Here is a 14,189-nt window from a genome sequence, read left to right as displayed (position 1 = left end):
GTTTTACTGGTCACGAAAATGTCAGCCCAGTCTCAGGGCTGGCTCTAAGCCAGTGTGACTTCTGTTACTTCTTTCTAAGCATCATCTCCATGAATTTCTGTGTTTAGCAGTGCATAATTAAATACAATTCTTCCTAGTGATGGTACTTGCCCTTTCATATAGCTGTCAACTTGTTTTCCAACATCAGCTATACATTACACAATATGTAACCATGACACCAATTAAATAGAAAAACATACAAAAGCCAGACTGATTTCCTGAGCTTACAGTCTTTGTGTTCTGGTAGATTCTTGTAGGTTATAGGATAGCAACATATTCTTTAAATTCTCTATGGAAGTAATTTTGGCATTGCTTTGAAAGCTATTTAAGTTGCTATCTGTACTAGACAAAATGCTTATTAGTACTACCTAAAAATGCTTCAAATTTAACTGTTGAAATTATACAGTACACAAAACTGTTCTTTACTTACTTGGAATGTAAACTCTTTGGAATTAAAGGTTATATTTTTAAGAATAGCATTTTTTAAATTTTCTAGAATAAAAGTTGAATTGTCTTCCTTATTTCATTAAATAATTAAAGCTAAATGYGTCATATTACCATGCACTGTTGAGTTAACTTAGGTGTTAAATAATTTTGAGGAAAAAAAGATTCTACCTTTGACTCTTCTTTATAATGAGCCTGCTCTTTTACCTGATGTACTACATAGACTATTGGTAGTTATTCTTTTGCACATACACAGAGAATGTGTCAATAAGAGACAGAAGACTGGCAAATTCTTATTATTTTTTAAAATATATATATTTACTAGCAAGTTTTTCAGCAGTGTAAATCACTGCCTGCATGCAACCCATGCAGTTTCTGTCAGTATTATCACCYACACTGCTTTTCCTAACCTTTCCTTGTTTTATACCTGCATGGTGTATGTGCTATTATGAGTGACGTGCAGACCCTGACAGAAAACCTGGTAGAGTGGATGAGAAATACAAATTGATTATGGTGTATTTTGGACCAGAACTATAACAACATTCCCTTCAAACCTCATTAGGCATTTTCCTTTCTTCAGTCTCTTTTTCCTGCTTCTGCTCCTGCCAGCAGAAAATGTCACAGTTCCAAAGATGTGCAGCCATTTTAAAACTTTCTGTCACATGCCTTCAACCTAGCACATTGTTTTCTTCAGATAACTACATTTTTCTTCCACTAATGATGGACTGTATTCATTTCTACTGTAACTAACCCTACCGTCTTCTATTTTGGGCTGCAAGGCTTTCTTTAAATCTAGCATGCCCAAGTTATAGACAGAGCCAAGAAATGCWTTATATGCAAACACACTGAACTTGAGTTCCAAGTCTATCACAAAACCTCCTCTTTAGTGCTCAGCATTAGATTTGTCAGTGTGTGTGTTTAATATTATGATAAAGATAAATAATGCATTCAGATTATATTGTTAAAGAGCATACATAATATTTAAGTAATTCTTYAACAAAACTGAATTGCCTTTACTTYTGTGAGTTGTCTTATCTTTATTTGTTTAAAAAAAAAGTAAAGGAAGAAAAGAAAAAAAAGTCCAGGATGGTGTATTTGGCTTTTGCCAAATAGTGTACTATTTAGTTAAGAATTTAATTATATGGTAACTGTGGACCTTCCAACACAAAACAAAAAGTGTGCAGTGAAGTACGTAGAGAATTCATGGCTACTGAGAGCTAATTGTGTATGTGTATTATTTTAGCATGAAAAAATAACTTATTTGTAAARCTAACTTACTTTAAAGTGATTTATTCAATATGTGCTTGATATTTCCACACTGGAAATGAGCCCCTATTAGCAATAACACATCAATTTGGCTGTACGGGCAAATTCTCTGAGGATATGTGAAATTAGGGGTTTAAATTATGTAACAGTTCCTTACAAATTGAGGTCGTGTACTCTATAAACAATGGGGAGTGAGTTTAAGTTTCTTCCTTAAAATAATTGTCCTAGATTTCTGCAGGTTTTTCTCATCTTTCCTTTGCCCCCATAACATTGTCTATATTCTTTGCATGCATGCAATCTCTCCTCATCTACATATGTATGTTTATATGTKCTTGTGTGTGCAAATATATATATTTGTCTCTGTGAGTGTTTATGTATTCCTACTGAGTTTTGATTTTTTTAGTTGCAGCCTTATGTGCTTAAATGAAGATGTATTCAAACTGATGTATCCACTGTGGTGTCAGCCAGGAAACTCCAGGGACACCTTTTTCTGGGAGAGGTCACCTTCTATCTCAATCTTATGACAGCTGTTACTATGTTTGTGTTATTCCAGTTTCTTCAGTGTGTCATATTTTTTATTTTAAAGGTCCAGGGACATTTTTGTAAGACAGTCCTCTCTCCCTCCCTTTCCCCTACCCCATCCCAACCTCTTAGACCTCTCTCTTTTTTTTTTTTTTTTTTTTTTTTTTTTTTTTTTTTTTTTTTTTTTTTTTTTTTTTTTTTTTTTTTTTTTNTATTATTATTATTTTATTTTACTTCATTTTAGTAAAATGACACCATGTCAGCTAAAATCTTATTCCAGGTACTGAACAGATTCCTGCAGCATGACATCTTTTTGCAGTGCTAGCCAGCAGCAATGACATTTTTCTGTCCAACAGGAGGTGTTCTAATGATACACAGCAGTAGCACTAGTCGGAGCCTAAGTGGCAGCCAATGTAGCATCAGCCCAGTCACTTTAAATTAAGTTTGGATGATGAATCAGTAGAACTGCAGAGCTTATGAGACTGAGACACAGAGTTTATGTGATTACTTCTCCTTTATGTTTTTTTCCCCTTTTTCTATTACATTTGACTTTTTAAATCAAACCATTATATACGTGGTTAACTTAAGGTTTCTAGATAGCGAGATGGAACTTAACTGGGATAGAAATGATACAAAAAACTTGGTAAAATCCAACTTACAAGCCTGAATGGATAGCTGATGGCTGAAAATGTTGTAAATTAAGATTCAGATAGAGGAGCTACTCAGGGTTTCTTTATTACACAGCAAAGCACTTTGTTTGCCCAAAGTTCACAATCCTGGGAAAGAAACATAAGAAAAATGAGGTTAATATCTTGTTCTTAAAGGAACAGCTCTCTCTGACACATCACTTTTATTTCTGTTAAGCTTGTTAAAAGTATATCAGTCTTGCAGTAATTTTGGAGGAACTGAAAATAAAGTTGCATTACTTCATTCAGAGAAGAATAAAAAACAAGACAACCACATAAAAATTTTATTTTTCATGATCATTTACTATGTTATAAAAACAGGTATAAAATGCAACTGAAACATAACCTACATTATAGTATACAAAATAATACTGTGTGCTTCTGTAATGCATTTCAAGGATCACAAAAACTCKCAAACAGTATGTATATGCAACACTCTACTACAGCATAGAAACATTGTCTCATCCCAATTTACAGAGGAGGTATCATAAATTAAAAGTTTCATGTCACAAAAGGATTTTGCTGCAGCAGGAATAAAATTTGTATCTCCAGAGAAAAGGCTTTATGAAGGTGAACAGATTTCTTTTTCCTGGACTTCTTCTATTAGTGAGGTGTTCTCAGAAGTATATAATGAGTTACATTGACATTGTATACAGTTTTTCTGTTATTTGGATGAATATAGTCCATTTACAGGTGCTTTTATTTATTCCTGTGATATATCTTTTTGCTTATAAAGGAAAAAAACAAACAAAATAAACCGTCTCATTTATAACTATGGTTGTGTTATTGCCACTGTGCTTGCATATAGAGSAAAAATGTATTATACTGTAAGTAGGGCAAGGAGAGGACTGGAATCCCTCTCCCTAGGACCAAGGGATATAAAATAAGTGTCATTTCACCAGCTTGTTTACACCACAGTGCTACAATCTGATAATTAAAATTATTAGAGAGATGTGTCTGCTCAAATTAAGGTGCAAACAAGACTGTGTGCTGAAGTCAATAGTATGGATTTTATTTAGCAGTAAATGTGAGGGGGAGAGTGAGAAAAAGAAAGAAATAGAGAAACAGGGAGAGTGGAGGGGCATGATGGTGAGGGAAAGGGAAGAAAGAAAGTGAGAGACAGATTAAGTAGAAAGATAATACAACTCCTGTAAATCTATTGGTATCCTGTTGGTCCTCTTCTGGTCTTCTCAGGCGTGGAGGTTACAGGAAACACACAGTTCCAAGGATTAATGTAGTTCAGCAACATGTGGGAATTCCCAAGAACCTCCCTGGCCTTATCAAATGAGTCTGTGGACTATGGCCTCTCCCACCCTTAACCAAACCARAGCTGATGTTCAGCACAGCTGCCATTTGCTTTTCTTGTGGGTACATTCTTCTCCCCTCGTGTACTTCTCCTTAGACCTGAGATAATTGGATAACAGTGCYATCTTTGTCTTATCTCAAATTCCTATCAGGTATCTTAACTCAAAGTCCAGCTTCCCAGGAATTCAGGTATTCAGGCAGGTTTGGTTTCAGTGGTCACAGCTTCTTTAAGGCAGTATGCCATAGTGAGCAAAGACCTTTGGAAATCTTAACAGTGTTTGAGGCAATTCTGATTTTTTAAGTCTCTTACAGATGCTTGTAAGCATCTCACATGTACAAGCTAGTTAGCCAGCTCCAATAATGTCTATCAATCAGAGAACTCATATGGATCCTCCCAAAAATGTCACCCTGGCTCCTGAAATCATAGAATCATAGAATGTTTAAGGGATTTGAATGGACCATAAAGATCACCTAATCCCAACCCACTCTGGAGGGCTGGAACACCTCCAGAGATGTGTGATTGAGAGCAGCCCTGCAGAGAATACCACTGAAAAGTTTCTAAAATGCAGGGATTCGTCTATTTAGAAACAATTGTGTTTAGAAATATTTTCCTTTGTTTCATAGAAATAGCCCACTAAATTTATGTTATTTCATATTCCACAATGTGCAGAGGAATGAGGACCTTTAGCTTTGTGGCTCCTGCACAATAAAAAGGTGCGAGACTACATTTTAGAAATGCAAAAAAAAATTTAGAATGGGAAAGTTTAGCAAGCACTAAAGGACAAAAATTGTAGCATCAAATAATCATAGAATGGTTTGTGTTGGAAGCCATCTTAAATAGAGTTTCAATTCCTCTACCATGGTCAGGTTGCCAACAACTAGGTCAGCTTGCCCAAGACTCTAGGAGAAAAAAATGTTTAGAAAAGGTTTCTGTAGTCATGCATTTGGGTCTGGTATTTTCAGTCTCTTTTGAAGATGATACAGTGTAAATGACTCYTACATTATAAGTCTAAAGGCTTCTGCAGGGCTTGATCAATTGCAAACAAAACTGGAACTCACAACTTCTTGTTTTATAAACAGTTTTTACTTTAGAAAGTGTTTTAGGGATCTGGGCACATTTACGTGCAGACACATCTACATTTACTTACACACTTATGATTGCAATACACTTGAGGAAGGAAAATCAATTAAAAAATATCTTTGTGCTACAGAGTAATACTAAGAATATGCAACAACCAATATAATGTATTTATAATAAATATTTCACATTATCTTGTATTTTAAGATGGCCAGTTTTCATTCAGGTTTCATTCAGATTTAGGATCATCACTCTAGTGTTTTTCTAGTACTTCATCTAGTAAACACCAAGAGTTAGAAAGATATTTGTACTCATTTTCTCTGCAAATTATTTTTCATTTAAACCACTTTTGTGATACTCCACATATCTATCTACTCATCCTCTATTTAGATCCTAATAAAAATTGGCAAGAATATTATGAGTAAATAGTCCCACATATTATAAGAGACTAAAAATTCTGGTAAAACTTATTAAATTACTTAATTTTAAGCCTTAGGAAAAAAATAATGGCTTTTGAAGACAAAAGAAACTAAAACTACAACTTTATTTATAATATCCAGTACTTCAAATTTAAATACATATATCATCAGTACACTTGCCTTATCTATTTATTACCTGCCTTTCTCTGGAAAGCAAAAGGTAGATTGCTGGAGAAAAAAACTCTCTTTTGGCCCATTTACTCTGTGACTCATTCATTTTAAGCCCTTAAACACTACAAACCTGTTTTTGCTTTTTCTGTCCTTTCCACAATTCACTGCATGAAGGTTTTGTGCATGTGTCTTGACTATCCAGAAACATTTTTCATGACTTTGACATATCGATTGCACAGTTACTGCCTTGTTTAGTATTTGAACAAAGAATCTCAGAACAATCTTGTCTCAATATATTGGAACTGCAATAGAATTATTTTAGAGTTCTTTTTTTTAACCAAGAAAACAAACTGCAAAATAAAATTATGTTTCAAACTTGGTCTGTATGTAACAGTAGGTGTGCACATACAAAGTAGAAAGTGGTGTAGCCTACAGAGGAAATATCATGTCTTCATTTAGTGCCAAAGCATATAATTGGCATAGCATAGCCAGAATTAAGGATATTAATTCAGAATCAGGGACATTAATGATCAGTTATCAGCTGTGTAATTCAGTCTTTTCTTCCTTCCAGGAAATAGCTTATAAAATTTTWAATTCCTTTCTGCTTATGGCTTGAATTGGATAGGTAGGCAATATAACAGAGTGTATTAAGATTAACATTTTTTGTAGTAAGTAGATTATATTTGAAAAGGCAAAATRTGCATTGTGCTTTCTGGAAAAGCTGTACTTGTAATAGCTGTCACTGCAGCTGTAAAAATAACAACATAGAGAAGAATTATCTCAAGCTTTGAGCACATTTCCTACTTGTGTTTGACATGGACTCTATATTTTGCCATATAGCACAGAAAATGTAGGTTATCAGCTTTATAAAATAGCAAACAGTTAAAATAGGAACCCAATGAAGTGATACAATGACTTCTGTCTGAAAATCTCCACAAACTTGGTTTAAAGGAAAGAAAAAGTCTGTGTTCTTACTTTTACCCCTTTTATTACCAATATTGTCTTACTGAAAAATGTATTCTGTTTTTAGGGTTGGGTTTTTTCCCTTCTACACMTGAAAAGCATCAGAAAAAAGAATCTTTACTTTCAAGTGTCTTAAATTGAATGTAAATATCTATTGGGTATTTGGTCTTCTTCTTCAGTAAAAAGACAGAAAAAATACTCACCATTTATATCATAATTCATGTGCATATACATAACCATGTTTTAGAAGCATCTTAGCTCAATAACTGCACCATGTATTTTATAGGAGTATTTACAAGGTAAGCAGAGATGCAAGGTGTTAAAGATACAGCATCTCTAAGGATATGAGATGGCTGAAGAAACTTGAGTAACTAAAGACATTGCTGACTAATGTAGCCTTAGATGACTCCAGGATAGCAGAAGATCAAGCTAAAAAAAATGCAGCTTTAAAGACACAAAATTCCTTCAGTTTAAAAATCTCTAAAAAATTACATCAACAAATCCTTTGTAATTTGTTTTAGGGTTTGTTTGGTGGGTTTTTTTGCTTATGTTTTAATAAACAAATTTTATGATTATTTACTAGGATTATATCATTTTTTTCATTAGCCCTTATCACAGACAGCCTTGTGAGAGTTTTATCTCTGCATCTCAATTACTTTAATTTCTCTCTAATTCTGTCTGACACATTCAATTTTATTATAAATACTTTTGAATAGGGGTAGTGTCTTCTGTCCTGGAACTAACTTTCTTTTGTGACACAGAAGCGCTGTGTAAAGTGACCAATCTTTGGTCCTTGCAGTAGGAAATTCAGGAATGGGATGTTGTCGTCAACACTGCAAATGTGCTTAATCTTGCTGTTCCAGTGTAACTCCTCTATGTACTAAACAAAAAACTCMAGGCACTGTGTTTACTTTGGTAAAATCCTTGGCTTTTGTAAGTCAACACACCATATTCATCATAGATAGCGTGACAGCTACAGCTAGAAGTGATGAATGCTGATCAGGTTGGTGCTATTCTATTGCATGAGACATACAGGGCATTAAATGAGTATTTTTATAATCCTTTAGAAATGTGCAAGTTATTTCCAAGTTTTTGTTATAGTTTTTTTTTTTATTTATTTTTTTTTTTTCACGAGTGTCCAAACAAAATTATCGGCAGTTATATTGAACACATGGATATCAAGGAAATTGGTTTCCATGGGAACCTTATCCACATGACAGTTTTCAAATGCTTTTCTGCTTTACAGGTGACATTTCAGTAATTCTAACAGTATTAATATTGCAAGTGGACATGAAATATATGACATAAAATGATTTGTTTGTGTGCGTGTGTGGACAGAACCCAAGCAAACAGCATATTGATTGAACAGCTTTTTCAACTCTGTGACTGTGACAGTTTGTCTGTATATTGTAAACTATTCCCAAACAWCTCATTTTGGGACAAATCTGAGTATCATTTGTTCTGCCTCTAAGTTTTAAGCACACATACACTTCTAGAAAGAAAGAAAATTAGTTTCAGCACAATGCATAATAAGTTCACTATACATTAAGGRATTGCTTCATTATGAAGCATCCACATCTGAAACCAATTTTCTTCCTGCAGGAGGAGGCTACATTAGGAGTGCTGCAGACTAATTGAGATAGCAACATGGCAACAAAGCTGGAAATGTGCACAGAAATGTGGCAACTGGTGAACCCTGCTGCYTTGATTAGCACATTAATTACAAAGCAGGTGTTAGCGGACTGTGTTAATGGGCTGCGCAAAAGGTCAAGAGGGCTTAGCTATCATTTTTTTCCTCATCAAATTATTGAATATTTATTTCACTGCTCCTCTGATTTGAATATGTTGGAGGAGGACTGGTGATCTTCATAGAGCAAAGTCACTTGCTCCTTTTTCCCCCCTCTTCTTCATTTTATTTGTGTTAGACAAGAGGTCATTTTGAATAAGAGCATGTAGTAGCTTGTCAAAAGGAAACCACTTAACAAAAAACAGGGACTAATACCCAAGGGATACCCTACTTTAGTTTTAAAAMCCTACCAACATTTATCTGGCCTGAATGTACATCTCTGTGTGTTTCTCTGTAGCAAAGAAGACAACCCTGAGATTATGAATATGCTTTTACTTTTTTCATGGCMTAGATATTTAATGGGTCCGTTATTTCTCTTTCATTTGAGGGAAAATCATGATTTTCAGATGAAAATATTGAAGTTAATTTCATCCCTGAGAAGTATTTGCCTCTCCTTTCTTCCTCTTTGAGAAATGCATGTCTGCTTCTGGCTTGAAGACAATCACCTCTTCAAACGAGAAGAGTGTATGAACAATTTAAAGAAAAAAAGAAAAATCATAATGTTTTCTGGAAAATTAAGTTAGAAATTKTCATTCATTTCTAATGTATAATGGGCCAAATAGTTCCAGAGTACAGTAAAATATAGGGGAAAAACATCACAAGTACTGAAGATGGCAGCAATAAATGAAAGGAAAAGTTTGTTAAGTTTGAGTCAGAGAAAAGCTACGAAATAAAAAAAAAAAAAAGGTGAGGCTGTATTTGATTATGTAATTACTTAGAACACAAGTAATTATGAAATTATTATCAGACAACATCAATGGTCTAAATCTAAGGGCTTCAGAAAAATATTTTCAGGGTTAATATCTAAACATTTWAGGAAATCAAACTTTTTGGGTACGTACACTGTACTTAATTTGCAATGAATACTAAAAATTAGGTAATCCATTAAAGATTATGTGTRGATTAGATATTTTCAATCTACTTCATGGATGCAGGTAAGAAAATATATTTCTTCTGTTTGAGTCTCTTCACAGCACTCACAAAAGAAGTGCTTTGTATTTTAAAATTTGAACAAATGTTCTCCGGTATTTTTTTCAGTTCTATCTTTTCATAAAATCTTTATCGACAGTTGCTTATAGTTTCTTATAAAAAAATTACCATCTGAGTCAAAATCCATTCAGGTATTGAAAATTATGATTGAAAKACTGTTCTTTCTGTCCTCTAGACATAGCAGAATGCACTACCAAGCAAAAATTTCGTCTCTTTTCAGTATGTTGCTGTGTCTTGCAACAGAAATATGTGCATATGCCCAGGTGTGAGACACTTCTTCCACTGCTTTGGAAGCGGCAGTTTGGTTTGTGCTGAGGGCTGTCCCAGGTGAAAGCACCATTTTTTTCCATTTTCATACATCAGAATATCATGTGTAAATGCAGACACCTGTGCAGGTTCCTACAGATGAGTAAGAAAATAAAAAGTATTTGACAATAGTAAATAATTATGACTRCCTTTCCTACAATATCTGCTTACTGGAGAGGATAAGCAGGAGCAATTCTTTCCCACAGGGTGTCCCAACCTAAAGGCATTGATAAGCCAAGGTGACTAATGCAGCTGACTGAAGATAGGTTATCTGAATATCATGGGAGAGAGAACCAAACACAGCTTTTGAAGAGGAGATACTGAAATAAATTGTCCCAGACAATTTTTTTTAGCAGCAAACTTTCGAAGATGCACAAAGGGCAGAGGGCAACTGGAGAAGGCTCTCACAGGTTGGGTTCACACAGAGACTGAAGCACATCTTTAGTGCAACCTCTCAACATCCACAGTGAAAATAAGCTGAACAAGTGTCACRCTTGTCCTTGTGCCTGTCCACATCCCAATTAGGGATCCCTGATCTTACTGGTMTGTTTACATGTGATCACTGGATATTGCATGTATATTCTATCTGGGAAACAGTCTTCTTATGAAGGTAGATGTGGGGGRAAAAAAGTGGCCCCACAAGCCCTGATTCTGAAACTCAGCCAATTATTGTGCATGACTGAGACCTGGGAAAAGAAARGGAGTGTTAACAGCCTACATGGAGGARGAATGCCGCATCCTTGAGAAAAGCAGATTGGAATGTAGAATTGATAACRCTGGTGGCTAGAAATTATAAACATTACTAATACTGTAGCTTTTGCAAACTCACCGATTATGTTCTGATTACTAATTAAACAGCTGTCTCTTAACCAATGTATGTTTGACACAAATGTATACTCTGGTTGCTAAAGTGAAAAAAAGAGGCTTGTCCCTCAACAAAGGGGACAAGCTTTCCTTCTTTCTCTCAGTTTTTTTTCACCCACTTTTGTGTGTTTTGTATCTATGCTTTTATGTTGCTGTTTGGCCAACAGCAACATGTAGAATTTTAAGTAAAATGTTTCCTGCATTCATAACTGCTAGACAACATGTTGATAGTTTATTCTGTGTGTACAAGCAGCAAAAATTTCAGATTAATTAATGTGAAGATCCCTCTATATTCCCTACACAATACACTAAACCATGTGCTTTTGTCATTCTACAAAGGTATTACTATTTTTTAATTATAAATAATTTTTGGTATCTTCAAAAATACTTTAATCCATTCACGGTGTATCTTTTCCAAACAGAATTTTGTGTTGTAAGCTGTTACTATTATCGTAATCATGTTTTTTGTAAAAYTTGTGCATTCTGAATTCTTTTCTGAACTACTGTCTTTCTGAGAATAATCTRAGGATAAAAAGACAAAAGATAATARCCATCTCAATTACCTTTTTTCAAAAGGTGAAACATATTTCAAACTTAAGTAAAGTTGATGGGACAGCAAGTAATTAATGTAATTAAACTTCCTGAGGACAATTTTCTAGAGCTTACGACTTTTTCAGATAAATATTTAAAGTCTTTATTTTTCTTAGAAAGGGAGCAAACATAAATCAGGAATCAGATTAATTTAATCTGATTCCAGATTCCAGCCTTTTAAAAGAACACATAACCAGTCCTTTAATATCAACTTTTTTTTTTTTTTTTTTTTTTTTTTTTTTTCAGGGTATACAGGCATACACAGCTTACATTCTCAGTGGTTGTAACACATTTAGTATCCATTAATTTCAGTAAGAGTTATCTTCCTAAATATTTATTGAGGCTCTGAACAACATCTAATCAGATTTCTGTCTCCAACTGTTTTTCAATGGGCCTTTAAGTGATAAATCACATAAAACTTTTGTTCTGTAAAAGTCAAGATGCTATACACAATCAGCCTTTTATTTGATTCCAAAAAAGGTGGCCCTAGAAARTCAGCCATATAGTCTTCTGTAAAATTTAAATTTGGCTTTGTCATTGTACATAAATTATGCATGGCAACTGTTGATATATTTCAGTATTCCTGTTTCTGTCAGCTGTTACATTTAAAGGGGGGGAAAGCACAACAGATTTTTCAAATAAAATTCTGAAACTTTATACTCCTTTATACATCTTATTTACTTTTTCCTAAGAGAAATACTTTGCCTTAGTCTATACTTTTTTTTAAAAAAAATTTCAGAATAATGATTAAGGACAGTTACCATCCACAAAGGGAATTTTTTGTCTCATGCTGATTATACAGGAAGCCTTGGGTGATTAAAATTAACTGTAAACGCCGAAAGTTGGGCTGTGCGTGAACATCGTTTATGTCTGTGAATGAATCTAACTTTGATCTATCACAAACATCCAAATAAGTGAGGCTGCCAAAACCAAATCCAGACCAGGTCTGAGGACTTGTAAAGCATTGAAAAACTGGTGTGTAATCTTGCTGGTCCTATATGCTAGTCCTTAGAAATTAATATCTTCTGAGAAAACAATCACAGATTGTTTTTTCATACTGGACTGTACATACTAGCTGTTAATGTATCATTATTAACTGTTATTTTTAATATTATATCACCAAGAATAAGTTTTATTCTGTCTTTAACCAGAGAGTTCTGGTTATCAGTTAATAAACTTCCTGCAACGGGAACAACCTTTGTGATTTTAAAGTCTGAAGTTATAAGTCATCAGAGTGGCAATGTAGCAGTGCTATGAACTGTCTTCTACAACAGCAAAATTTTAAATTATTTGAAATTTCGCAGTTTAAAATTATGCCTATAACCACTTGGACTGACGAGTTTCATTTTCAAGTTTTGAATTATTTAAAATTAAGTTCAAATGGAATCATCATTGAACCATACCCTTATGGACCTCAGTACTATCAGGCATGTGAAATTTGCCATCCAGAGTTTTTCAAACAAATCTATGCTTTGAGTTTATCCCGAAATCAGCCAAGATTCTTATAATTRCAGCTTGGGGTAGGAATGTGTGACATGCACAGCATATATACATAGATATTACCCTAGTTATGTATTTACATGTTTATCTCTGCAAAGATTTGTTTTAAAAAAAAAAATAACATTTCGAAAGCAATGATTTCCCCAGTATATCCTTTCTTACTCCATCTCTCGTCCCTTCTTTCCACTGCCTGGTACTGAGTGAGTCTATCAAGGTCTCTTTGGTACCCACAGGTTCCAGTGTGATTGCATAGAAGAGCTTGCTCCTTTTCAGTGCTGAATCAGGTCAACTGCAGAGCAGCAGCAGAGTGATTGTGTGATTGACAAGTCTGCCTTTGGGATACCAGCAGACATGAAAGTACRTTGGCAGCAGAGGCTTCAATTAATTTGATAGAAGAACAGTACAAGAACCKAGGAGCAACACAAGTTTATTACATGAATCTTAAGAAATAACTAGATAAACACTTTTAATCTCAGAAGCAATCTTTRGAAATCAGTCTGACATAAATTATCTGTGAGAAATTTTGATCAGGAAAGGATTTTGCTTCAAGCTTATTCCTACAACATTTATCCCTGGTGGTTCATTTATGATGGTGTTAAGGAAAATGCTCAGATAAGGTTAAAACACTGACTGGAGTTACAGAAAAGTTGAAACCATTTAGGCACTTAGAGAGCAAGTTTGTTATTTACTTTGGAAAGTGAAAAAGGACTAGACAGCGTTAAATCAATCCCTAGTGCATTATATAAATATTTCCATTTATAATCTGAGTCATTTACTGGCTCAGTAATTCTGATATGAAGGATGTGGTAATCTTAAAAGTACCTCTGCAGTACTGAGTTGTAGCAAAGACAAGAACATGCTAATTTTAATTTGTACACCAGATTGTAGACTAGTCCGACACACTCAGTATAGAGTACATGTTTTAGTGTTGAAGGTCAATATYATTTTAAATTCTACATGCAATTATGATTTTATTTTTTAAGTGAATTCCRTTCCAACTTCTGGTTGGAGCCTTTTTTATTTGTGCTATTTGCCTCCAGGCATGTTTTAAAGTGGTCTGACAACCATTTTTACCTATAATGCATTTGTTAGTACATAAAAAAAAAATTCTTTGTTAGGTGAACAACATGCTTGAATGTTTTCAGTTTATTAACTTGGAAATAATAAACTTAACTTTTTTCAAAAACTTTGTATATTCT

The sequence above is a fragment of the Malurus melanocephalus genome, unplaced genomic scaffold, assembly GCF_030028575.1.
Source record: "Malurus melanocephalus ecotype Western Australia unplaced genomic scaffold, MMel_1.1 scaffold_223, whole genome shotgun sequence".
NCBI classification, from domain to species: Eukaryota; Metazoa; Chordata; class Aves; order Passeriformes; family Maluridae; genus Malurus; species Malurus melanocephalus.
The sequence above is the reverse complement of the archived record's forward strand: the minus strand, read 5'-3'. Positions refer to the sequence as shown.